This window comes from Benincasa hispida, chromosome 12, assembly GCF_027475165.1.
Source record: "Benincasa hispida cultivar pf3 chromosome 12, pf3_genome.v1.1, whole genome shotgun sequence".
Taxonomy (NCBI): Eukaryota; Viridiplantae; Streptophyta; class Magnoliopsida; order Cucurbitales; family Cucurbitaceae; genus Benincasa; species Benincasa hispida.
Window position 1 is genome coordinate 19,607,795 of NC_143489.1, and position 26,192 is coordinate 19,633,986.

Here is a 26,192-nt window from a genome sequence, read left to right on the forward strand (position 1 = left end):
CGGATGCACCTCCATGAGCTTTGGAAATGTTGTTGATCAATTCCATAACGAGTACTGTTTTACCCACTCTAGCCCCAACGAATAGTCCTATTTTTCCTCCATGTCGATAAGGGGCTAAAAGATCCACTACTTTAAATCCTGTTTCAAAAATAGATAATTTTGTATCTAACTGTATAAAAGCAGGGGCGGATCTATGAATAGGAGATGTTGTGCAAGTATCTACAGGACCCAAATTATCAATAGGCTCTCCAAGCACGTTGAAAATTTAGCCGAGAGTCGCTCCGCCGACTGGAACACTTAGAAGAGCTCTCATGTCAATCACTTCCATTCCTCTCATTAGACCATTTGTAGCACTCATAGCTACATCTCTAACTCGATTATTTCCTAATAATTGTTGTACTTCACAAGTCACATTAATTTCTTGACCGGCAGTATCTTGACCTTTAACTATCAAAGCGTTGTAAATATTAGGCATTTTGCTCAGGGGAAAAGCTACATGTAGTACCAGACCAATGATTTAAGTGATACGTCCCAAGTTGTTTTTTTCAAGCGTGGAAACTTCAGGACTAGAAGTCGTAGGATTTATTCTCATAATAAAATGAAATATGTCGACTTTTTTTTTGTTTAAAAAATTATTGAAATCCAAAATAAATGTTCAATGGAAAAGCAAGTTGATCGGTTAATTCAATAAAAAATGAAATGGGAGTTTGCACTCGATTTCGTTGGTACCGTCCAATGGAATCAAATTCAATTGTTGACTTACACCATTTGAATGAGTCAAATTGCAAGTTCAACCAACCCATTTTCAAAATATCAAGTGGAAGGATAAAAATCTTTCGAAAGTCTTTCATTTTCCTATCATTATATACATTACCATCCATATTATCTATGGAATTCGAACCCAAACTCTATTTATGAGTCATTTTTTCATTTCATTGGTCCTTATTTCTTATTTCAGCATATCGATTTAGGTGTAATCTATTAGTTTTTTCTTTTTTCTACCTATACCCTTTCTTTTTTTTTTTCATAGGAATTCTGCATATTTTCACATCTAGGATTTACATATACAACATATATCACTGTCAAGAGTGATTTTTTTTTTATTTCAATATTTTGAGGAAAAAGATTAGATTACAAATTTGAAAAAAAAAAAAAAGGATTGGGTTGCGCCATACATATGAAAGAGTATACAATAATGTTGTATTTGGTGAATTAAATACCATGGTCTAATAACGAACCATTCTGATTAGTTGATAATATTAGTTGAGAATTTTGTGAAAGGATTCCTATAAAAGGTTTCATTAACTCCTAATTCATGCCGAGTAGTGTTAAAAAAGAGAAGAGGGAAGAGAAAACAATTGGATTACGTGGAAGCCCTAGTGCAGGGAGAAAAACCACGATATAAAGTCTTTTCTTATTAAAACTGATACACTAAATACATAGGGACTCACTGTATAAATAGACAGTAGGAAGCCCTAAGGGTCTTACACAATTACATAAATGCCCCTAGGTTAAAATCCCTATTTCCAAAACTCCCCCTCAAGTTGGTGCATAGATATCAACAAGCCCCAACTTGCTTACACAATAATTTAAATTTTGTCTCAATAACACTTTTGTAAGAACATCAACAACTTGTTGATTCGAAGGAATATAAGGGATGCATATGTTTCCACTGTCCAACCACTCCTTAATGTAGTGTTTGTCTATCTCTACGTGTTTAGTTCTGTCATGTTGAACTGGGATGTTTGCAATACTGATGGCGGCTTTATTATCACAAAATAATTTCATTGGAAGCTCATTATCTTGCTGGAGATATGATAATACTTTCTTCAACCAGATTTCTTCACAAATTCCTAGACTCATGGCCCAATACTTTGCCTCAGCACTACTTCTAGCAACAACTCCTTGTTTTTTACTTCTCCAAGTGACTAGATTTCCCTAGAAAAACGTACAATATCTAGACATAGATATTCTATCAACAACAGACCCTGCCCAGTCAGAATCAGTGTAAGCTTCAACAGATCGTTTATTAGTTTTCCTGAACATTAGACCTTTACCAGGAGTTCCTTTTAGATACCGAAGAATACGTTCAACTGCTATCATATGATCTTCACAAGGAGCTTGCATGAACTGACTCACATAAGAAATATCTGGTCTTGTGTGAGACAAGTATATCAACTTCCCAACTAACCGCTGATACCTTTCTTTATTAATAGGAATTCCATCATTCTTATCATCGATTTTTGCATTGTATTTTACCGGCGTGTCAACAAGTTTACACCCAGTCATACCTGTTTCCTTTAGCAAGTCCAGTATATATTTTTGTTGAGAAACTAATATACCCTCTTTTGAGCAAGCCACTTCCATTCCCAGAAAATATCTTAGTTCCCGAGGTCTTTAATTTCAAATTCTTTAGCCATCTTTGTCTTTAGTCTTGTGACTTCTACATCATCATCCCCAGATAACGCAATATCATCAACATAGACAATAAGAATAGCAATTTTCCCTGATGTCGATCTTCTTACAAAAAGAGTGTGATCAAAATGTCCTTGAACATATCCCTGTGCTTTCACAAACATCGTGAACCTGTCAAACCAGGCCCTTGGAGACTGTTTCAGTCCGTATAGTGATTTCCTCAATCTACACACTTTATTTTTAAATTTACTCTTGAACCCAGGAGGGGGACTCATATAGACTTCCTCCTCAAGTTCCCCGTTCAAAAAAGCATTTTTAACATCAAGTTGGTGTAGGGGCCAATCTTTATTCACAGCTACTGACAGAAGCACTCGGATCGTGTTAAGTTTAGCCACAGGTGAAAACGTCTCAGAATAATCCACTCCATATATTTGGGTGAAACCTGTTGCAACAAGTCTAGCCATGTATCGATCAATCATCCCATCTGACTTGTACTTTATAGTAAACACCCATTTACATCCTACTGTTTTGTGCACTTCAGGCAAAGTCACCGGTTCCCAGATTTTATTCTTTTCCAGAGCTCTTATTTCTTCCATAATAGCAGACCGCCATTTTGGTTTTTTCATTGCAACACTTATGTTATCTGGAACAACTTCAGTGTCCAAGCTAGTAGTAAAAGCCTTGAACTCAGATGTCAGATTACTATATGTCATGTAACTATGCATAGGATATTTAGTACATGAACGGGTACCTTTCCTCAGGGCTATAGGAAGATCAAGTGACGCATCATGTTCTTTCACCTCTTTAGGCTTCTCACCATGATTTACTATCTGTGTATCAGAAACTTCAGTAGTAACTTCTACATCATCATTAGCACGGACTATTTCATCCTCCGTAACTTCGATCATTCCATCCTCTACAGTTTCCCTTTCTACTACTCTCTTAGTATCACTGCTTCCTTCCCCCTTGTCATGCCTGCCTTCATCATCCTCCATACATAAATGAACATCATTAGGAATACACGTACCTGGACCTGAAGACAGGTCTGACTCCTGCACTGGAGCCAATAGTTCTGGTTTAACAGGTGACATTGCTTCCTTCCTGAGATTCTTCCTGTAGTACGTTTTCCAAGGAACTTGATTGGTAGGAAGAACCAGACTATCATGATCAGGATTAGGTTTAGACAAGGTTTGAATAGGCACTAACTCTAAAGGAATAGCATAAGAGGACCAATTAGTCTCTTCTTCATTTATGTTCTCCCCCTAAAGATGGCTAACGGGAAAGAACGACTGATCCTCAAGAAAGGTGACATCCATAGAGACATAGTACTTTCGAGATGACGGATGATAGCACTTATATCCACGTTGATGGAGTGGATATCCAATAAAGACACACTTCTGAGCACGAGGAGAAAATTTCATGCAGTTTGGACCATGGGAGTGAACAAACGCAACACAACCAAAAACCCGAAGAGACATCAGGGATCAACCACGTAGTAGGAAAAGACTCTTTAAGCAACTCTAAAGGGGTATGAAGATTATGAATACGAGAGGGCATCCGATTAATGAGATGAGCAACAGTAAGAACTGCATCTCCCCAAAGGTATGACAGAAGGGTGGCAGATAACATAAGAGATCGGGCTACTTCAACCAGATGCCGATTTTTATGCTCAGCTACTCCATTTTGTTGTGGAGTGTAAGCACACGAACTCTGGTGAACAATACCTTTAGAGTCGAGAAATTTTCTGAAATAGGCATTAAAGAACTCTCGCCCATTATCACTTCTTAAAATCCCAATCTTTGTTTTAAATTGAGTTTCGACAGTTGTGTAAAACTGTTGGAAAATAGAGGACACTTCAGATTTATCAGTGAGCAGGAAAACCCAGGTGAGACGGGTGTTCATCTATAAATGTGACAAACCACCGTCTTCCCGTGGAAGTAATAACCGGTGAGGGACCCCATACATCACTATGAATAAGAGAAAAAGGACTCGAGGGTTTATAAGGCTTAGAATGAAAAGAAACACGATGTTGCTTGGCACGAATACAAAACATCACAATTAAAAGAAGAAGTACTAACATTACGAAATAAATGAGGAAATAAGTATTTCATATATTGAAAATTCGGATGTCCTAAGCAAAAATGCCATAACATAACATCATTTTCAGAAACAAAGAAATTTAAAGACATAAACCCCGATTGGTGATCATTCCTAAAGGAAGCCTTGTCAAAAAGGAAGTAGAGTCCCCTATCGTGTCGGGCAGTGCCAATCGTCATCCCCGATTTCAGGTCCTGAAATAAAACTAAATCAGGTGAGAAAATCGCCTTACACCTCAAATCTCTTGTTAGTTTACTGACAAATAACATATTATATGATATTTTAGGCACATGTAAGGTATCACGTAAAATTAAACCATGAAATGGAGAGATATTGCCCTTTCCTGCAACAGGGGCAAAAGACCCGTCTGCAATTCGAATCCTCTCATTACCAGTACACGGATTATATGTCATAAATAACTTTAAGGAACTCGTAAGATGATCAGTAGCCCCTGAATCCATAATCCATGGTTTCTTACCATTCACACTAATTAGGCCAAAAGAAGGAAAATTACCTGACTATGCAATTGCACTAACCCCAACGGTACTTGAACTGTGTTTACTGTCACCAGGAGATTTCTTCTGAGTTTGGTCATCTACTGAATCGCTTTCCAGGGCACGACTAGTATTAGATTTTTCGTGAGACTGTCGTCGTCTGCTATTTAGGGGCTTTCCGTACCAACATTGATCCTTCGTAAGCCAAAGCTTTTTACAATGTTCACAAAACGGGAGGAGGTTTCTTATCACCATCTGTACCGGACGGCTTGGCAACAAAAGCAGCTGCATCAGTAGTTGAGGTGGTATTATCAATGGCACACGACCGATCTTCTTCCAGCCGTATTTCAGAACAGACTTCTCGAAGTGAAGGAATCGGACGCTGGCCCAAGATCCGACTATGAACCCCATCAAACTTTGGATTTAATCCAGCCAAAAACACATAAACATGATCTGCTTCCTCAATCTTCAAATATTGGGCCCCATCCTGTGGACAATTCCAGACAATTTCTCTACACAAGTCCATTTCCTGCCACAGCATAAACAGTTTGTTAAAATAAGAGGTAACATCCATAGACCATTGTTTGGATTCATGAACCTGTTTATCGAGTGTATATAGCTGAGAGGCATTCTATCATTTAGAATATAGATCTTGCACCACCTCCCAGATATCCTTGGCTGTGGCAGCATATAGTAACGGTCTTCCTATCTAGGGTTCCATATTTTTCACCAAGACAGAACGTAGCAACGAATCTTCTCCTTTTCAAATTCGTTCTTGTGGATCACCTTGGGCCGGCTTTGGAATTTCACCTGTCAAATATCCAAACTTGTGGCGCCTTTCTAAGGCCATCCAGATCAATTGAGACCAAGAAAAATAGTTTTGGCCATTTAATTTTTCTCCGACGATAAATCCTACAGAATTACCCATCGAACCAAATAAGTAGGAAACGTTAGGCACTATAGGTAATGAGTTTACCGGATTTTTTGAATAAACCCGTTGAGGATTTGCACCGAACATCGTATCCAGATTAGAAATCTGCTATTGTAAGTAAGCCAATCGTTGTCTTACATCATCTGGGTAACGAGCTGAACCACAATTTATCGGAACAGGTATTGGTTGCTCGAGACCTCTATTTTTGGATGTGAAAAAACCATCGGTTCAACTATTGAAGGAAACCAGATCACCGAGTCGGGCTGGATGGGCTGAAAGTGGATCGTCTGGTGCAAAAAACTGGGTAGAACAGATTTTGAGTCGGACAGATGAGCTCTCGGGTCGTGGGTCGGATCGTGGGTCGGATCATGGGTTAAAATGAAGGACTCGCGGGTCGGACTGAAACAAAATATTCTGCCTCGGGTCGGATCGGTTCGAGTTTTCAGATCAATTCGAGTCGAAATTAAAATACCGGTGGCTAGTCTGCCTTGGTTTAACCCCGATCGGTCCGGTTTTCTCCAGACCGGTACTAACCCTAATCTGATCCTCCCACTCTTCTTCTCGACCCTAATACTGCTTCCTCTGCCCTGATAATTCTGATCGACGATCAACACCTCCTCGCGGTCAAATTGTTCCTCACGTTCGAGACCGCCGAATCTGCCGTGACTGCCGCCGACTCTACCCTAATCGTGATAGCTTCGATCAGGAATCGAAGGTTCCTCGTGGCCGGCTCCAGCTCTGATCAGATTTTGACTTGTTCTGGAATAGTGATACCCGGTTGGCTGAGGACAATTTTCCAAGGATTGTACCTGAACGACAGATATTAATTTCGGTAGGGCATCCTGAAAACATTCCTTTACCGCTGCCCGGATTGCCGCTCTCATGTGGAAACTTGAAGACCCATCAACAGAGAAGGATTGAGGTTGATTCTCTTCCATAACAACTAGGTTTTCATCACCGCACTCTGATACCATGTTAAAAAAGAGAAGAGGGAAGAGAAAACAACAGGATTACGTGGAAACCCTAGTGCAGGGAGAAAAACCATGATATAAAGTCTTTTCTTATTAAAACTGATACACTAAATACACAGGGACTCACTGTATCAATAGACAATAGGAAGCCCTAGGAGTCCTACACAATTACATAAATGCCCCTAGGTTAAAAACCCTATTTCCAACAAGTAGACCTTGTTGTTGCGAGAATTCTTAATTCATGAGTTGTAGGGAGGGACTTATGTCACCACAAATAGAGACTAAAGCAAGTGTTAGATTCAAAGCTGGTGTTAAAGATTATAAATTGACTTATTATACTCCTGAATATGAAACCAAAGATACTGATATCTTGGCAGCATTCCAAGTAACTCCTCAACCGGGAGTTCCACCTGAGGAAGCAGGGGCCGCTGTAGCTGTTGAATATTCTACTGGTACATGGACAACTGTGTGGACCGATGAGCTTACTAGTCTTGATCATTACAAAGGACGATGCTATGGAATCGAGCCTGTTCTTGGAGAAGAAAATCAATATATTGCTTATGTAGCTTATCCTCTAGACCTTTTTGAAGAAGGTTCTGTTACTAACATGTTTACTTCCATTGTCGGTAATGTATTTGGATTCAAGGCTTTACGTGCTCTACGTCTGGAGGATTTGCGAATCCGTACTGCTTATATTAAAACTTTCCAAGGCCCGCTTCATGGTATCCAGGTTGAAAGAGATAAATTGAACAAGTATGGTCACCCTGTATTGGGATGTACTATTAAACCAAAATTGGGATTATTCGCTAAGAATTATGGTAGAGCAGTTTATGAATGTCGATGCAGTGGACTTGATTTTACCAAAGATGATGAAAACGTGAATTCCCAACCATTTATACGTTGGAGAGACCATTTCCTATTTGTGCAGAAGCTATTTATAAACCATAGGCTGAAACAGGTGAAATCAAGGGACATTACTTGAATGCTACTGCAGGTACATGTGAAGAAATGATCAAAAGGGCTGTATTTTCCCGAGAATTGGGAGTTCCTATCATAATGCATGACTACTTAACAGATGGATTCACTGCAAATACTAGCTTGGCTCATTATTGCCGAGATAATGGTCTACTTCTTCACATTCATCGTGCAATGCATGTCGTTATTGATAGACAGAAGAATCATGGTATGCACTTCTGTGTACTAGCTAAAGCGTTACGTATGTCTGATGGAGACCATATTCACGCTGGTACCGTAGTAGGTAAACTTGAAGGGGAAAGAGAAATCACTTTAGGCTTTGTTGATTTACTATGTGATGATTTTATTGAAAAAGGCTGAAGCCGCGGTATTTATTTCACTCAAGATTGGGTCTCTTTACTAGGTGTTCTACTAGTGGCTTCCGGTGGTATTCACGTTTGGCATATGCCTGCTCTAACCGAGATTTTTGGGGATGATTCTGTACTACAATTCAGCGGAGGAACTTTGGGGCACCCTTGGGGTAATGCACCTGGTGCCGTAGCTAACCGAGTAGCTCTAGAAGCATGTGTACAAGCTCGTAATAAGGGACGTGATCTTGCTCGTGAGGGTAATGAAATTATCCGTGAAGCTAGTAAATGGAGTCCTGAACTAGCTGCTGCTTGTGAAGTATGGAAGGAGATCAAATTTGAATTTGAGGAAATGGATACTTTGTAATCCATTAATTACTCTTCATTCTTTTAATTGTAATTGATTTTCATAATTAAACTAAACTCGGCCCAATCTTTTACTAAAAGGATTGAGTCGAATACAATACTAAGATATTATTGTGTATCTTTTTGCTAGATATACAAAATTGAAATAAAAATCTAAGACGAAACAACTTAAACATTTTTATTGTTGTGCTGGATCCGCAATTAAGCCTATGGATCCTTAGGATTGGTGTAGTCGTTTAATATATTATATCCCATAGTGTCGTTTCAGATCTTGGATCGAGCCAAGTATCACAACTTCTTCTACCCATCCTATATATTGTCCTTTTTTGTTCTGGCTTGGAATACAAATTTTTTAGCAGACGAGATTTTATGAAAAAGTTCTTCATATTCATAGGGAGAACAACGATTTTTTTTATGTGAATTTGACATAACATGTTAGAAACCGCTATTTAAAAATGAAAAATTTAATTGAAAAAACAAAATTCTCTTTTGCGAGGACGCTAAGTATCACTCACTATATATAACATATAACGGAACCCTTTTTTTTAAGACCGACTCGTTAGTAGTTAATAATCCTAGTGATTGGATTTAGATCCTATTCTGATAGGAAATGAGATATTCAAATGATTTCTTTTTTATCGAATGACTATTCATCTATTGTATTTTCATGTAAATAGGGGCAAGAAAGCTCTATGGAAAAAAGATGGTTAAATTCGATGTTGTCTAATGGGGAGTTAGAATACAGGTGTAGGCTAAGTAAATCAATCAATAGTCTTGGTCCTATTGAAAGTGAAGGATCAATTATAAATGATATGAATAAAAACATTCCTAGTCATAGTGATAGTTACAATTCTAGTTACAGTACTATTGATGATTTAGTCGGCATTCGGAATTTCGTATCTGATGACATTTTTTTAGTTAGGGATAGTAATAGCAGCAGTTATTCCATATATTTGGATATTGAAAATCAAATTTTTGAGATTGACAATGATCCTTCTTTTGTAAATGAACTAGAAAATTATTTTTATAGTTTTTGGAACTCTACTTATCAAAATAATATATCTAAGAGTGCTGACTCCCACTATGATCGTTACAGGTATGATACTAAATATAGTTGGAATAATCACATTAATAGTTGCATTGACAATTATCTTCGGGCTCAAATCTGTATTGATAGTTACATTTTAAGTGGTAGTCACAATTACAATGACAATTAAACTTATAGTTATATTTGTGGTGAAGGTGGAAATAGTAGTGAAAGTGAGAGTTCCAGTATAAGAACTAGCACGAATGGAAGTGATTTAAATAGAACAAAAAGTTTTAATGATCTAGATGTAACTAAAAAATACAGGCATTTGTGGGTTTAATGCGAAAATTGTTATGGATTAAATTATAAGAAAATTTTTAAATCAAAACTGAATATTTGTTAACAATGTGGATACCATTTGAAAATGAGTAGTTCAGATAGAATCGAACTTTTGATTGATCCAGGTACTTGGGACCCTATGGATGAAGACATGGTCTCTTTGGATCCCATTGAATTTCATTCAGAGGAGGAACCTTATAAAGATCGTCTTGATTCTTATCAAAGAAAGACAGGATTAACTGAGGCTATTCAAACAGGCACAGGTAAATTAAACGATATTCCTGTAGCAATTGGGGTTATGGATTTTTAGTTAATGGGGGGTAGTATGGGATCTGTAGTAGGCAAGAAAATCACTCGTTTGATTGAGTATGCTACCAATCAATTTTACCTCTTATTTTAGTGTGTGCTTCTGGAGGAGCATGCATGCAAGAAGGAAGTTTAATTTTGATGCAAATGGCAAAAATATCTTCCGTTTTATATGATTATCAATCAAATAAAAAATTATTCTATGTAGTAATCCTTACATCTCTTACTACTGGTGGGGTGACAGCTAGTTTTGGTATGTTGGGGGATATCATTATTGCCAAACCCAATGCCTACATCGCATTTGCGGGTAAAAGAGTAATTGAACAAACATTGAATAAGACAGTCCCTGAGGGTTCACAGGCGGCTGAATATTTATTCCACAAGGGCTTATTCGATCTAATCGTATCACGTAATCCTTTAAAAGGTGTTGTGAGTGAGTTAGTTCATCTCCACGCTTTTGTTCCCTTGAATCAAAATTAAATCAAGTAAAGCCTTACTTAACTCAAAACTTCAAAAACGAATTCTTTGATTTGTGCCGAAAAAGTAGTTATTTAGTTTATAGGAATCAAAGTGCAAATTCGAAGAATGGATTTTTCTTTGGTAACATAAGATTAAATTGTAGAAAGAATCATGCGGAGAATTTTTTTTACCGATATTCCTGATTAGTAATTAGGAAACCCCTATTAAACAAAATAAAAGAGCAAATTATTTCTTCCGCAAAATTTGGCAAGGGGAATAAAATGAATTTCATGCTCCCTTCTTAACATTACATGTGTATATATAATTCAACTATAGCAAATAGTGGCACAGAGTCTTGCATCTTTCTACATCTCTAGAGGATCTCTAGTTTTACTAAGAATCCCTGTTGTTGGATCGGATTATAAATAACTTTTGGGGAATTTGTACGAAAATCTTTATGAAATTTTATTCAAAAAATGATAAGACAAGATAATAACTAAAATAATGCAAAAGTCTATTCTGATACATATCTTTCATGTCGAAAGATGAGTAAGTCCATTTATTTAATTTGACATTCCTCATTCCATTTCTATATATACTCACATAGATATTACTTAGTATAATTATATGTGAATTAGTATAATTATAAGATACCTTTTATAACAATCAATAAATAACAGATACAAATATTAATTCGAGGTATCCATTCTATGACAACTCTCACCACCTTACCCTCTATTTTTGTGCCTTTAGTGGGCCTAGTGTTTCCGGCAATTGCAATGGCTTCTTTATTTCTTCATGTTCAAAAAAACAAGATTTTTTAAATATACTAGTGCCGTCTATTTTTTTTTTTTTTCAAAACTTAGACATTTACGATAACACAGCTATCTATTTAGTAGACTAGAGTCTAACATGTGGCTTACTCCAAACATAAGCGATTATACATGCGTAAACATGATATCTGAGGAAATAAATTATAAGTATTTCAAAATTGAAAATATATAATAAATCGGGTGATGAATGTTTGAGATATAAAACCAATATATCTATATGGATGTAGGTATCTATAGGGAATCATATAAAGGTGATGTGATGTTATTATTTTAGATCAAATTACTTAGATCTAAAATAATAACATCAAATCAAAATAGTGCTAGTTGATTAGAGTTACTTCGGAAACAAAAAAAGTCAAATAGATTTTTGTTATTCTATCAATTCAATTAAAATGCAACGAGATTCAGTATGAATTGGCGATCAGAACGTATATGGATAGAATTTATAAGAGGATCTCGAAAAATCGGCAATTTCAGCTAGACTTTTATCCTTTTTTTAGGTTCATTAGGGTTTTTATTGGTTGGAACTTCCAGTTATCTTGGTAGGGATTTGATATCTTTATTTCCGTCTCAGCAAATAATTTTTTTTCCCCAGGGGATCGTAATGTCTTTCTATGGGATTGTCGGTCTCTTTATTAGCTCCTATTTGTGGTGCACAATTTTGTGGAATGTAGGTAGCAATTATGATCGATTCGATAGAAAAGAATAAATAGTGTCTATTTTTCGTTGGGGGTTTCCTGGAAAAAATCGTCGAATCTTCCTCCGATTCCTTATGAAAGATATTCAGTCCATCATAATAGAAGTTAAAGAGGGTATTTATGCACGTCATGTCCTTTATATGGAAATAAGAGGCCAAGGGGCCATTCCCTTGACTCGTATCAATCAGAATCTAACCCCACGAGAAATTGAGCAAAAGGCTGCCAAATTGGCCTATTTCTTGCATGTACCAATTGAAATTTTTGAAAAATGAAGTTCAGAATGAATTTAGCTCATAGCAAGAGGGATAAAACTGAAATGAAAGAATAGTCTTTTTTATAGACCATAGTAATAGTATAACTTAACTGGAATTTCTTCAGAATGCTCATTTGACCCAAAGCAGATGTATACTGAACAGCCAAAAAACTGTCTTTGTTCAAAATTTTGATCGTATGTAAATCAACTCCACAGTAACAAAAGTGGATTCTTTGGTATTTTCTTTCTATATTATTTCGAAACTCAAGGATTAACTAATGAATCACAAAAAACTAAAAAACAGGGAATAGATTCATAATAGTATCCATATGACTTGTAATAGAACTTATATTTGATATAAATATTAGTAGTGTAGAGAGTTAACAAATGAAGTGAGTTCATTAAAAAATCAAAGACGAAAAAATGGCAAAAAAGAAAGCATTCATTGCCCTTCTATATCTTGCATCTATAGTATTTTTGCCCTGGTGGATCTCTCTTTCATTTAATAAAAGCCTAGAATCTTGGGTTACTAATTGGTGGAATACTAGTCAATCCGAATTTTTTTTTAATGATATTCAAGAAAAGAGTATTATAAAAAAAGTTATAGAATTAGAGAAACTCTTTCTCTTGGACAAAATGCTAAAGGAATACCCAGAAACAAATCTACAAAAGCTTCGTATCGGAATCTACAAAGAAACGATCCAATTGATCAAGATGCACAATGAGGATCGTATCCATACGATTTTGCACTTCTCGAAAAATATAATCTGTTTCGTTATTCTAAATGATTATTCTATTCTTGGTAATGAAGAACTTGTTATTCTTAACTCTTGGGTTCAAGAGTTCCTATATAACTTAAGCGACACAATAAAAGCTTTTTCTATTCTTTTATTAACTGATTTATGTATAGGATTCCATTCGCCCATGGTTGGGAACTAATGATTGGTTTTGTCTACAAAGATTTTGGATTTTCTCATAACGATCAAATTATATTCGGTCTTGTTTCAGCTTTTCCAGTCATTCTTGACACAATTTTCCAATATTGGATCTTCCGTTATTTAAATCGTGTATCTCCGTCACTTGTAGTGATTTATCGTTCAACGAATGACTGAAAAATCTAATGTTTGTTACTTTGTACATAAGTAAAAAATTCCAAATTGTACTTATTCCTTCTACCCATCCCGAAGGATGCCTCCTATATTCGAGTAACATTATTTCAGTAAATAGCAGAATCATGGATAGGGAACTATACTAGGGACCTACCTAATTTTATTGTAGAAATTTTTGGGCTCAATGATTGGACCATGCAAACTAGAAATACCTTTTCTTCGATAAAGGAAGAGATTACTTGATCTATTTCCATATCACTCATGATATATATACTAACTTGGGCACCCATTTCAAATGCATATCCCATTTTTGCACAACAGGGTTATGAAAATCCACGAGAAGCAACCGGCCGTATTGTCTGCGCCAACTGCCATTTAGCTAATAAGCCCGTGGATATTGAGGTTCCACGAGTGGTACTTCCTGATACTGTATTTGAAGCAGTTGTTCGAATTCCTTATGATATGCAACTAAAACAAGTTCTTGCGAATGGTAAAAAGGGTGGTTTGAATGTGGGGGCTATTCTTATTTTACTCAAAGGGTTTGAATTAGCCCCTTTTGATCGTATTTCTCCTGAGATAAAAGAAAATATGAGCAATCGTCTTTTCAAAGCTATCGTCCCACTAAAAAAAATATTCTTGTGATAGGGCCTGTTCCTGGTCAGAAATATAGTGAAATCACCTTTCCTATTCTTTCCCCGGACCCTGCGACTAAGAAAGATGTTCACTTCTTAAAATATCCCATATACGTAGGCGGGAACAGGGGAAGGGGTCAGATTTATCCCGACGGGAGTAAGAGTAATAATAATGTTTATAATGCTACAGCAGCAGGTATAGTAAGCAAAATAATACGAAAAGAAAAAGGAAGATATGAAATAACCATAGTTGATGCAACGAATGGGCGTCAAGTGGTTGATATTATCCCTCCAAGACCAAAACTTTTTGTTTTAGAGGGCGAATCTATCAAACTTGATCAACCATTAACGAGTAATCCTAATGTGGGAGGATTTGGTCAGAAGATGCGGAAATAGTCCTTCAAGATCCATTACGTGCCCAAGGCCTTTTGTTCTTTTTTGCATCTGTTATTTTGGCACAAATCTTTTTAGTTCTTAAAAAGAAACAGTTTGAGAAGGTTTAATTGTCCGAAATGAATTTCTAAATTTGCAGATTTATCAACATCAAGTTCATAAAAAAAGACCAAATTCTTGTTGGCAATTCTATAATTTAATTATGTATGATAAAAAAATTATGAAAAATTTTTGCCTTGTTTTTGTTTATATTCTTTTTCTACCGTATTTCGGGAATGACTTGTACCACATTACTAGTCATAGTATGGATATTGTGAGGAAGACTATTTTACCTCTTCTTTATTTCTTTGTTTTTTACAATATAAATAGGAGCGGTATTATTATGTCATCGGTGCCAGATTGAAATGTCATTGAATGTATCTATTTTTTTTCCTAATAGAATCAAAAAGAAAAATAGATTAGATATTAAAAATAAGATAAGTAAATGGAGAATAGAAAAAAAAATGAAGGGAACAAAGGATTCTAGAAGGAATTATTCATCTTCCTAGTATTTGATACCAGAAAAATTCCTTTTCTTCTTCTTGTGTCGAAATAATAAACTAATTAATTATTCTTGATCCCGTTCGTCAAAGATCCCTATTCTTAGTTTCAATTTTTCTCGATTTATCATAACCTTTTTTTCGATTTATTACATAAGTAGTGAACAAATTCAATGAATTTTCAAATTCGATTTTAATATTAATATATTAAAGGGTTTGTGATATCTGATCGATAGAAATATATCATTGTTATATTGGGATTGTGTCAACTAGAAAGAGGGAATCGAGTGATTTTCTCTTTCTTTTTTTTTTCGCTTTGTTTGAAAGTATTGACCGATACAATCGTGAAAGAGATGGTCTGAATCAATTTTTTGAAGCAATTCAGAATTAGAAAGAAATGAAGTTGTTTGAAACATCGGAAAGATCCATTTTTTCATTTATATGAATAAATTAGTATAATTCTAATTAGTAAGAGCTCAACGGGACCTACCCCTCTTTTTTTCTGATTCGAGGGGGATCCTGTTGAGTTCTTATGCTTTCATGTCTACAACTCAGTTCATCCAATTATTACAGAGATGAACCTAAGCCGGAATATGAACCATAAAAGAAAATACCGACTAAACCGATCACAGGAATACCAGTTACAGTACCTATTATCCAAAGAGTAATCCTTCCAGTAGTCTCGGCCATTTGTCCCACTTCCCTCCCCATTTCATCAAGTGGTCGTGCTAGAGACAGAAACAGTCATAGATAATTATGAGATGATATCCTTCCGAATGGGATAAGATAATTCGTACTATTATTTAGTATTTTCTTTTATTTAATTGAAGAAATAATTGGAAAATAAAACAGCAAGTATAAAAATGAGTAATAACCCCTAGTAAAGGCTGGTACGATTCAATTCAACATTTTGTTCGTTCGGATTTGATTGTGTCATAGCTCTATAATTCGGATTAGGTTTATCATTGGATGAATTGCATTGCTGATATTGACCCTAAAAAAGAAACGGTAGGTACAACTAGTCCGTGAATAACCAACCATCGCACTGTAAAAATAGGATAAGTTTTATCGATAGTCATTTGGTCCTCCTAAAAAGATCTACTAAATTCATCGAGTTGTTTCAAAGAATCAAAACGGCTAGTTATTAATGGAATTCCTTATCGGCTCTCTGTAAAATACTCATTTGGACGAGGGCTTCCAAAAACATCGTAAGTTAAACCCGTGCTGACGAATAACTAACCTGCAATGAATAGAGAATGTGTAGTAATGCTATGAATGACCCAGTATCGAATACTGGTGATAATATCAGCAAAAGAACGTTCTCCTGTGCTTCCAGACATGCCGAGCTCCACATATTCTTGTACAGTCAAAAGGGGATCGATTCCATAAAAGATGAGATTAGTAAATGGAAATTAACTGAAATTATATCTTTGTAAGATCGTCAATATTGTACCGAGGGTGTTTTTAGAGTATACTAAATTAGTATAGCTATCCTTCTTCTGATGCGGCAACGCAATTTCACAATAAGTATCGAAATGAAGCACTAAATAATAAATTTGTTTCTTCTTTTCTTGGTGCTTGTCGATGTAGAATCATGCACCATTCATTCAATAGAAAATTCTGAAAAATTCTTGTATGTAGTATTATGGTTTCTCTCGGTTATTGGCTTCGGGCTAGAAAGCAAAGATTGGGTAAAATATGAATCTAACTGGTTGGTTTATAATAATTTAGGAAGCAGATTCTTATAGTCCCAAAATTCAATTAAATTAAACGTGAAATCTAGAAATATTTCTTTTGTGTTTATAGTTATATTTTTGTTTGAATCTTTTTTTATTTTTATTTTAAGGAATTAGTTAGTCGTCTAGTAACAAATAACAGTAGTACATAGGATTCGATGAACGAAATAGAACAACGAATAGAATAATAATAAATATTCGTAATGCACGGATTATTGTTGTTATATTAGACTCAAAGGATCGTTCTTCACCTAATTAGAAGAATGGTTTTAATATGGAAAGAATAAATGGAGAACCTAGTTTCGAGTGATCTGATCGTGCGATACTTTTTTCTTTTTATTCAAGATTTTATGGGAATGAACCCACTACAGAAAATCTAATTAGTTGGAATCAAATTTAAATAAAGGGCATTATATTATAAGGTCATTCATTCTTCAGCGATTCAAAGAGCATTTCATTTTTGGAATCAAGTTACACAACACAGTTTATTTATTATTTTTTCTTTTTTCTTTTTTCTTTATTTTGTCTTTCTAATTATTTAGAATCCATTAATAGATTTATATATTTACTATATTTATATCTTAAATTATTGTTTATAATAAGAATAATAGTTTTTACAACTCTTGAGTTGTGCAATGAATTCGTTGATTGCGAATCGTGGGATAGAGAGACGGATGACGAATTCATTTCTTACCTATGTCACAAGATTTTTGTTAGTATCATCTATAATCATAATAATAGATGAATAAAAAACTTTCAATTGAATATATTCTTTCAATTGGTATTTTTACTTACTGCGTATCTTTCAAAAATAGAAACTTAGGGAAGTGCTTTATAAACATATGGATAAAAATAACGTATTTCATTTAGCCTCGTCATGCCTACTATCACTAGTTATTTCAGTTTTCTACTAGCAGTTTTAACTATAACCTCAGTTGTATTTATCGGTTTGAACAAGATACGACTTATTTGATTAAAATTAATTGAATGCACAATTCAAAAAAAGAAACATTTCGGTGGTATTCCTTCCATATATTCTATATATTGTAGAGTTCTTTACCTCGTCAATTCAATTTTCAATTCTTGGTCATTGAGATTCATGGGCAATACCGATTAATATTTTAAGGATAGATATTACCTCTCCTTTTCCTCATTCAACTAAATTGAAATGATTGAAATTTTTCTATTTGGAATCGTATTAGGTCTACTTCTTATTACTTTGGCTGGATTATTTGTGACCGCATATTTACAATATGTACGGGGGGATCAGTTATTATTTCAGTATAATTTTCCATCTAACAACAACAAGAATCGAATCACGCTCTATAGGATTTGAACCTACGACATCGGGTTTTGGAGACCCGCATTCTACCGAACTGAACTAAGAGCGTTTTATTATCAAACTAAATGCAACCCGAATATATCTTCCATAGATATATTATCATATAGAATAGCATAAAATTAAATAAAAAAAAAAGATTGATTTGGTATATGTATGTTCAATTTTTATGGATCTCAATTGATTCCTTGTTACTGTTCAGAAGATAAGTAATAGGTAGGGATGACAGGATTTGAACCCGTGACATTTTGTACCCAAAACAAACGCACTACCAAGCTGCGCTACATCCCTTTCAGTTGGTCTAAGTGTCATTGTATAGAATCCCTGTCTTGTTTTCCACATTTTTTATTTATTTCCTCCATTGGTATACACAAATTATCTTGTCATTTCTTCTTTTTTGTCTAATATCATATATAAAATATAATAAAAAGACTTATATACGTATGAAATAATAAATATGAAATCCGCCGTAAAGAAAAATCAATATTTGGGTGGGGGAGAAGCGACATATTTGTTTTTAATAAAAAAGGGAATATCTACTGAACTGTTGTACATTTCAATTTTAATTAGGAATTCCGCGGACAATACAAGCGGTTATTAACTATATATACATTTGATGGTATTACATACCATTATGTATTACAAATTACTATAAAGTAGGAGGATTTTAAATGCGAGAACTAAAAACATATCTCTCCATGGCACCGGTAGTAAGTACGATATGGTTCGGGGCTTTAGCGGGACTATTAAACGAGATCAATCGGTTATTCCCAGATGCGTTGGTATTCCCATTTTTTTCATTCTAGTTATTGATTTGGGAAGGGGTGAAGAAGATTAGAAAAACAATCAAATATTTGTGACTAATCCCCTTCCCCTTCTTTTTTTTTTTAGAGTTTTTAGACTTAAAATAAGTTGGAAAAGAGAGAGAATAAAAATGGATTCAACCTCAGTCAAACTCGGACTCGGCGCCGGGTTCAAATTGAATTAATAAAAGAGTGAGAACGAAAATGTGATGGCTAGGACAACAATATCATACAAGATACTTAAATGAAAAACTGTACCGGGATTTTAAATTTAGAAATCATTGTATTACTATATTTTATATTTGATCATAATGAAATCTTTCATAATTTTATTTCGAGTTACTAACTTATCTTTTTTTCTTCATTTTGGATCGGAAAATGGAAGAGTTGCGTGAATAAAAAATCCAAGGGAGGTTCATGGCCAAGGGTAAAGATGCCCGAGTAACAGTTATTTTGGAATGTACTCGTTGTGTTCGAAATGGTGTTAATAAGGAATCAATCAGGATTTCCAGATATATTACTCAAAAGAATCGACACAATATGCCTAGTCAATTGGAATTGAGAAAATTTTGTCACCGTTGTTACAAACATAAGATTCATGGGGAGATAAAGAAATAGATTGAACTGATCGTCTGTGTGTCACCCTTTTCCAATCCAAGGAAGATGAAAAATTACATATATTAGAAATATTTTAGATTTAAATATAAACAAACCAAATCCTATTTCTTAATTCTAAATCATTTTAGATCCGATCAAAATAGGATTTTCAGGATAAGGAATAAACAAACCATGGATAAATCCAAGCGACTTCTTCTTAAATCCAAACGATCTTTTCGTAGGCGTTTGCCCTAGATTCAATCGAGGGATCGAATTGATTATAGAAACATGAGTTTAATTAGTCGATTTATTACTGAACAAGGAAAAATATTATCTAGATGGGTAAATAGATTGACCTTAAAATAGCAATGCTTAATTACTATTGCTATAAAACAAGCTCGTATTTTATCTTTGTTACCTTTTCTTAATAATGAGAAACAATTTGAAAGAAGCGAGTTGACCGCTAGAACTATTGGTCTTAGAACCAGGAATAAATAGACTTATTCTTTGATTGAATTAAAATTCTAATCCAAACTCAACCGCAGATTGATGCTTTGTTCGAAAAATCCGAAAATCTAGATATGATTGTCGTGTCGTAAGAAAAAAAAGAATAGTGGAAGAAGAATAAATCGTTTTTTTATTGAACATATTTGCTCATTTTGACCACTTTATCATACTATCATATTTTATCATACTAATTTCTACTCTACCTTCTCGGAGTTCATTCTCCAGAGAATTCCATTTTAAGCATTCCGTTGGATTCTTTTCAATCTTCTATTTTATGATCTCATTGGAAATCATATAAAGACAATTTCTATTTAATATAGCGATTTGGGCAAGTATTTTAAGATTAAGAAGCAACTGCCTCTTGTACAGATTGTGTATGAATCTAGTATAACTGTAGTCTACCTTATTAGATCGAATTACTGCATTTATTCGAGCGATCCACAACTGTCGAAAATTTCTTTTTTGCCTACCTCTATCCCAATAAGCTGAAGCCAAAGCTCTTATTTTCTGTTGAGTAATAGTTCGAGTAAGTCTTGAATGAGCCCCTCAAAAGCTTGATGCAAATAAATGAATTTTTGTTCTACGTCACCGAGCTATATATCCTCATTTAATTCTAGTCATTGAATAAATGAAACTTTGATGAATAACTAATTTGATTTCCTTTCTTTCCGTTATTCCTTTCCCCTTGCCGAGTCTATTAATAACAAAACCTATTTTTCCAATGTATAAAATAAAAATTCCAATGGCTTTTGCTACTATAACCTTCCCGGCCATGATTTCTTTTTTTTTTTGTTCTAGTCACCCCAAAATACCAAATTGTATTCATACTAGGTATAAAAAAAAACAAACATAGAGTAAATAAATCAAAATAGAAATCGATAAAGAAATAATGGGTTCCTTCGTTTCTATGGTTACTTCTTAAACGGTGAGGTCCTCTCTATACACCGGAGCTCCTTCTTTTATTTCATCAATGTTATTGTTAACTTGTACAGTTCACCCTCTTTGGCTCTACCCATGAATTAGCTAGTAATTGGTCTTTCACAACGAGATCTAACGGTATTTAATTATGAAGATTAGTTGGGTAGCTGACCCTCTTAGTCCGTTCTTGGAAGAATAAGGCCATAATCCTTCCGTTAAATAGGATTTCCTCTACTTAATGGATAAGCATTTGTTACCAATGGGGAATTTTTTCTCATCTAAAATTGAAAATTGAGATGATTGGATTTGCACCAATAGAAACCATAATTTTATACACAATAAAAGAATAAAAGGATACGATAAATCTTTTTTATTTATTTTTAGGTAGTGAACGGAGTTCTTCCATTCATTCTATCCTATTCAATGGTACTCATCACTGATACGGGAAAAATTTTGTACTTTCTTTTGTCCCGGTCCATGGTCTAAACGAGTCACACATACACCCTAGTACATGTTCTTCTACGCTGAGGGCATCCCCAAAGGGCGGGCGATTTGGTGACATTTCTGATTGTCTGTCTTGTGTTTCTAATAAGTTGTTTAATAGTTGGCATGGTGAATTGTATACATAATGAGTTGGTTTAGATCAATCCTAACCGGATTGATTATAAATTACTTCTATATTCAATATTAATAATTAATAGGATTAATAGTAATAGAAAATATTATATTAACCCCCGGTAAAAAGAAAGATAAAATCTCATATTTCGGATTTTTGCGTGAAATCCTTGCTATTTTTTATTCAACCACTACAAGATCAACAATTCCATGAGCTTGGCATCTGTTGCTGACATAAAAACATCCCTTTCCATGTCTTCGGATACAACCCATAAGGGTTTTCCTGTTCTTTGTACATAAACCCTTGTGATGGTTTCGTGCAACTTCAGTAGTTCTTCCGCTTCCCGGAGAAATTCTCCCATTTGTGCCTCATAAAAAGAACTAGCAGGTTGATGCATCATTACCCTAATGATTTAATAAATGGTTTTCTCTATCTCATATCATGATCATGATGAGTCAAAGATAATAAAAAAAGATAGGATTAACAATCGTACAGGCATCCTTTGTGCAGTGCATACAGCTCCACAATGGAATTCATTTTGACCTTCCAGCGAAGGAATAGAAAATAGAGGATCTAGCAGACCCAGAGCAGTAAATGATCCAATAACCACCCTTCCTTTTCTTTTTAGTAATTTTAAAATACTATGATGCTTCCGTTGCTTTATTATTTCATTTGTTATTCAACAATCCCAAAGTTTCTTTTTTTTTCTTTAAAAATAAATATTTCGTAGTCTTTCATAACATAAATATTGTTAAGAGTCTTCCGTTGTGAAAACAAAAAAGTTTGTGACGCTGAAAGAGGCCTCTGATAACTCAGCTAAAATCGGAAATGCCTTTTATCTCATACTACTCTTTCGATACATAACCTAATGGTTTAGAAAAAAAAACAAGAAAAAAATTCTCATACCGAATTCAAAGTGCCATGCTATTATTACTTAATATTCATATTTTATATGGTGAAGGCATAGTTTTCTTTTTTGTCTTAAAAAAAAAACTCATTGGCACTGAGCGTGAGGGAATGCTAGACGTTTGGTAATTTGGCCTCCGGCCAGAATAAAAGATCCCATTGAAGCGGCTAATCCCATGCATATTGTCTGTACATCTGGTCACACAAATTGCATAGTATCATAAATAGCTACTTCGGGTATTACCCATCCACTGGGAGAGTTTATAAATAAATAAAGATCTTTGGTATCATCCTCTATACTGAGATATACCATAAGACCAATAAGTTGATTCGAGATCTCGCTATCAACCTCTTGGCCTAAAAAAAGTAATCTTTCTCGATAAAGTCGATTGATTAGGATCAAATTGTATCCCTTAAGAACCGTACGGGCACCTTTTGATGCATACGATTAAAAAAAATAGCGAAAAAAAGAATAAATGTTTAGATTTTAGCCTTCTTTAGATGACTCTTTCTAACTTCTAATGAAGGGGCTTTTTCTTACCTTCCATTTTTAAAAATGGATGAGTTTTGTCCTTTGGCCCGCGGTCATTTATCTATACTATAAATTTGAATAAATAAAAAACCAATTCATTAAATTTTCAATTTCTCGAGCTAACTTTTCATTGATGTATTGTTTCATCGAGATCAAATTTCACTTGCGATGTCATTTTCTTGTTCCCAAATGGTCTTCTTCAATTATTTTAGGTTTATGTTCTACTCCGAGTCAAGATCTGCCTGATTTGGATTTGCACATATAGGACAAATGCCCCAATAGCATGTCTTTTTTGCTATGACTTCTTTTTTTTTTTTTCAATTTATTTCATGCTTTTAACCAAATATTCAACCAATGTATTCATCATATTACTCGATTGATTAAAAGTTTTCTATCAATGCTATTTATAAATCGAATATGATACAAGTAGTAATCATAGAATAAATAGATTCCAAATTAAGTTTTTTCTACGCGGAGCCTGGATACTTCATTTTATTAGTACAACTGAGAAAACCATAAATTAATAAATTATTCTAATTGATAATATTAATCTAGATACCCCCCAAAAAATAGATCTAATTGCATTTCACGCTTCAAATTTTTTATAATTAAATCAATCCGTCTTGGGCGAAAGAGAGGATATCTCGATCGAGGGAGAGAACGGGGAAATACCATATGACCCAATATATCTGACAAGTCGCACTATACGTCAACCCACGATGCATCTTCCTCTCCGAGACTTCGAAAAGGTAGTTTTGGAACACCAATAGGCATTAAAGCAAAGAAAACAGACAAAATGAATTATTCTAGCTAACTTTGATGTAAAAGCGTAACAGCGGGTTTATTGTCTTAATAAATAAGATCGGCCTTTATCAGATTTTATCGTTTAGCATATTTTATACATAGATTTAAGAAGTTCATAAAAAAGGAAAATAGAATGAATAAAGGAAGAAACTTCTTCCGAATAGGTTTTTGAATGATGAACAAGTATGTATACATTCACTCATATAAAATAAGATCAATTCCCATCTACCATTGCGTATTGGTACTTATTGAGTATAGAATAGATCTGCTTCTTTTTGTTCCTATGAATAGAATAGAATTTTTTCATTATTACTAAAAGAATAGTCCAAATATTAATCTTTTCGCCAAGATAATTCCCTCACCTCAAAGGGGGAGGTCCATAGCATAGTTTTTCTTTCAGAGCAATAAAGTTACATAGTATCTATTTTTCGTTGATAAAGGGGTATTTCCATGGGTTTTCCTTGGTATCATGTTCATACCGTTGTATTGAATGATCCCGGTCGTTTGCTTTCTGTTCATATAATGCATATAGCTCTATTGCTGGTTGGGCCGATTCAATGGCCCTATACGAATTAGCAGTTTTTGATCCCTCTAATCCTGTTCTTGATCCCATGTGGAGACAAGGTATGTTCGTTATACCCTTCATGACTCCTTTAGGAATAACCAATTCATGGGGGGGTTGAAGTATCATAAGAGGGACTATAACGAATCCGGGTATTTGGAGTTACGAAGGTGTGGCTGGAGCACATATTGTATTTTCTGGATTGTGCTTCTTAGCAGCTGTCTGGCATTTGATGTATTGGGATCTAGAAATATTTTGTGATGAATGTACAGGAAAACCTTCTTTGGATTTGCCGAAGATTTTTGGAATTCATTTATTTCTCTCAGGGTTGGGTTACTTTGGTTTTTGGTGCATTTCATGTAACCGGATTGTATGGTCCGGGAATATGGGTATCCGATCCTTATGGATTAACCAGAAGGGTACAAGCTGTAAATCCTGCGTGGGGTGTCGAAGGGTTTGATCCTTTTGTTTCAGGCAGAATAACCTCGCATCATATTGCAGCAGGTACATTGGGCATATTAGCAGACCTATTCCATCTTAGTGTTCTTCCGCCCCAACGTCTATACAATCGATTACGTATGGGAAATATTGAAACCGTCCTTTCGAGTAGTATCGCTGCTGTATTTTTTGCAGCTTTTGTTGTTGCTGGAACTATGTGGTATGGTTCAGCAACTATCCCGATTGAATTATTTGGGCCCACTCGTTATCAATGGGATCAGGGATACTTCCAGCAAGAAATATATTGAAGAGTTAGTGCCGGGTTAGCCGAAAATCAAAGTTTATCAGAAGCTTGGTCTAAAATTCCTGAAAAACTAACTTTTTATGATTATATCGGGAATAATCCCGCAAAAGGTGGATTATTCAGAGCGGGTTCCATGGACAATGAGGATGGAATAGCTGTTGGATGGTTAGGACACCTTGTTTTTAGAGATAAAGAAGGGCGCGAACTTTTTGTACACCATAGTCGACCTTTTTTGAAACATTTTCGGTTGTTTTGGTAGAAGGAGACGAAATTGTTAGAGCCGATGTTCCTTTTCGAAGAGCAAAATCAAAGTATAGTGTTGAACAGGTCGGTGTAACTATTGAGTTCTATGGCGGTGAACTCAATGGACTGAGTTATAGTGATCCTGCTACTGTGAAAACATATGGTAGACGTGCTCAATTGGGTGAAATTTTTTAATTAGATCGTGCTACTTTGAAATCCGATGGGATTTTTCGTAGTAGTCCAAGGGGTTGGTTTACTTTTGGGCATGCTTCGTATGCTTTGCTCTTCTTCTTCGGACACATTTGGCATGGTGTTAGAACCTTGTTCAGAGATGTCTTTGCTGGGATTGACCCAGATTTGGACGCTCAAGTAGAATTTGGGGCATTCCAAAAACTTGGAGATCCAATTACAAAAAGAGTCTAGTCTAATACAAGATTGCTCTATTCCTTTTTTCCTTTATTTTTTGATTTGACATAGATAGGGTAGCGGATAAGTCTTGATTCGGATTGCTGACTATTCATTTCTTTGACTCTTGTATTGGTCTTTTTTTTATCCATAAAAAGATCCCAACTAAACAGGTATGGAAGCTATAATTGTAAACCGAATCTATGGAAGCATTGGTTTATACATTCCTCTTAGTCTCGACTCTAGGAATAATTTTTTTCGCTGTCTTTTTTCGCGAACCATCTAAAGTTCCAACTAA

General features: G+C 34.9%; 1 non-coding gene and 1 pseudogene across 1 annotated transcript; both read right to left on the reverse strand.

The window, feature by feature from the left end:
- Window positions 1–16,146: 16,146 nt before the first annotated feature.
- LOC150031841 (uncharacterized) lies at window positions 16,147–21,646 on the reverse strand (annotated as a pseudogene).
- TRNAW-CCA (transfer RNA tryptophan (anticodon CCA)) lies at window positions 18,238–18,311 on the reverse strand. The gene has a single exon. It is a non-coding gene; the product is annotated as a tRNA-Trp (tRNA).
- Window positions 21,647–26,192: the final 4,546 nt, after the last annotated feature.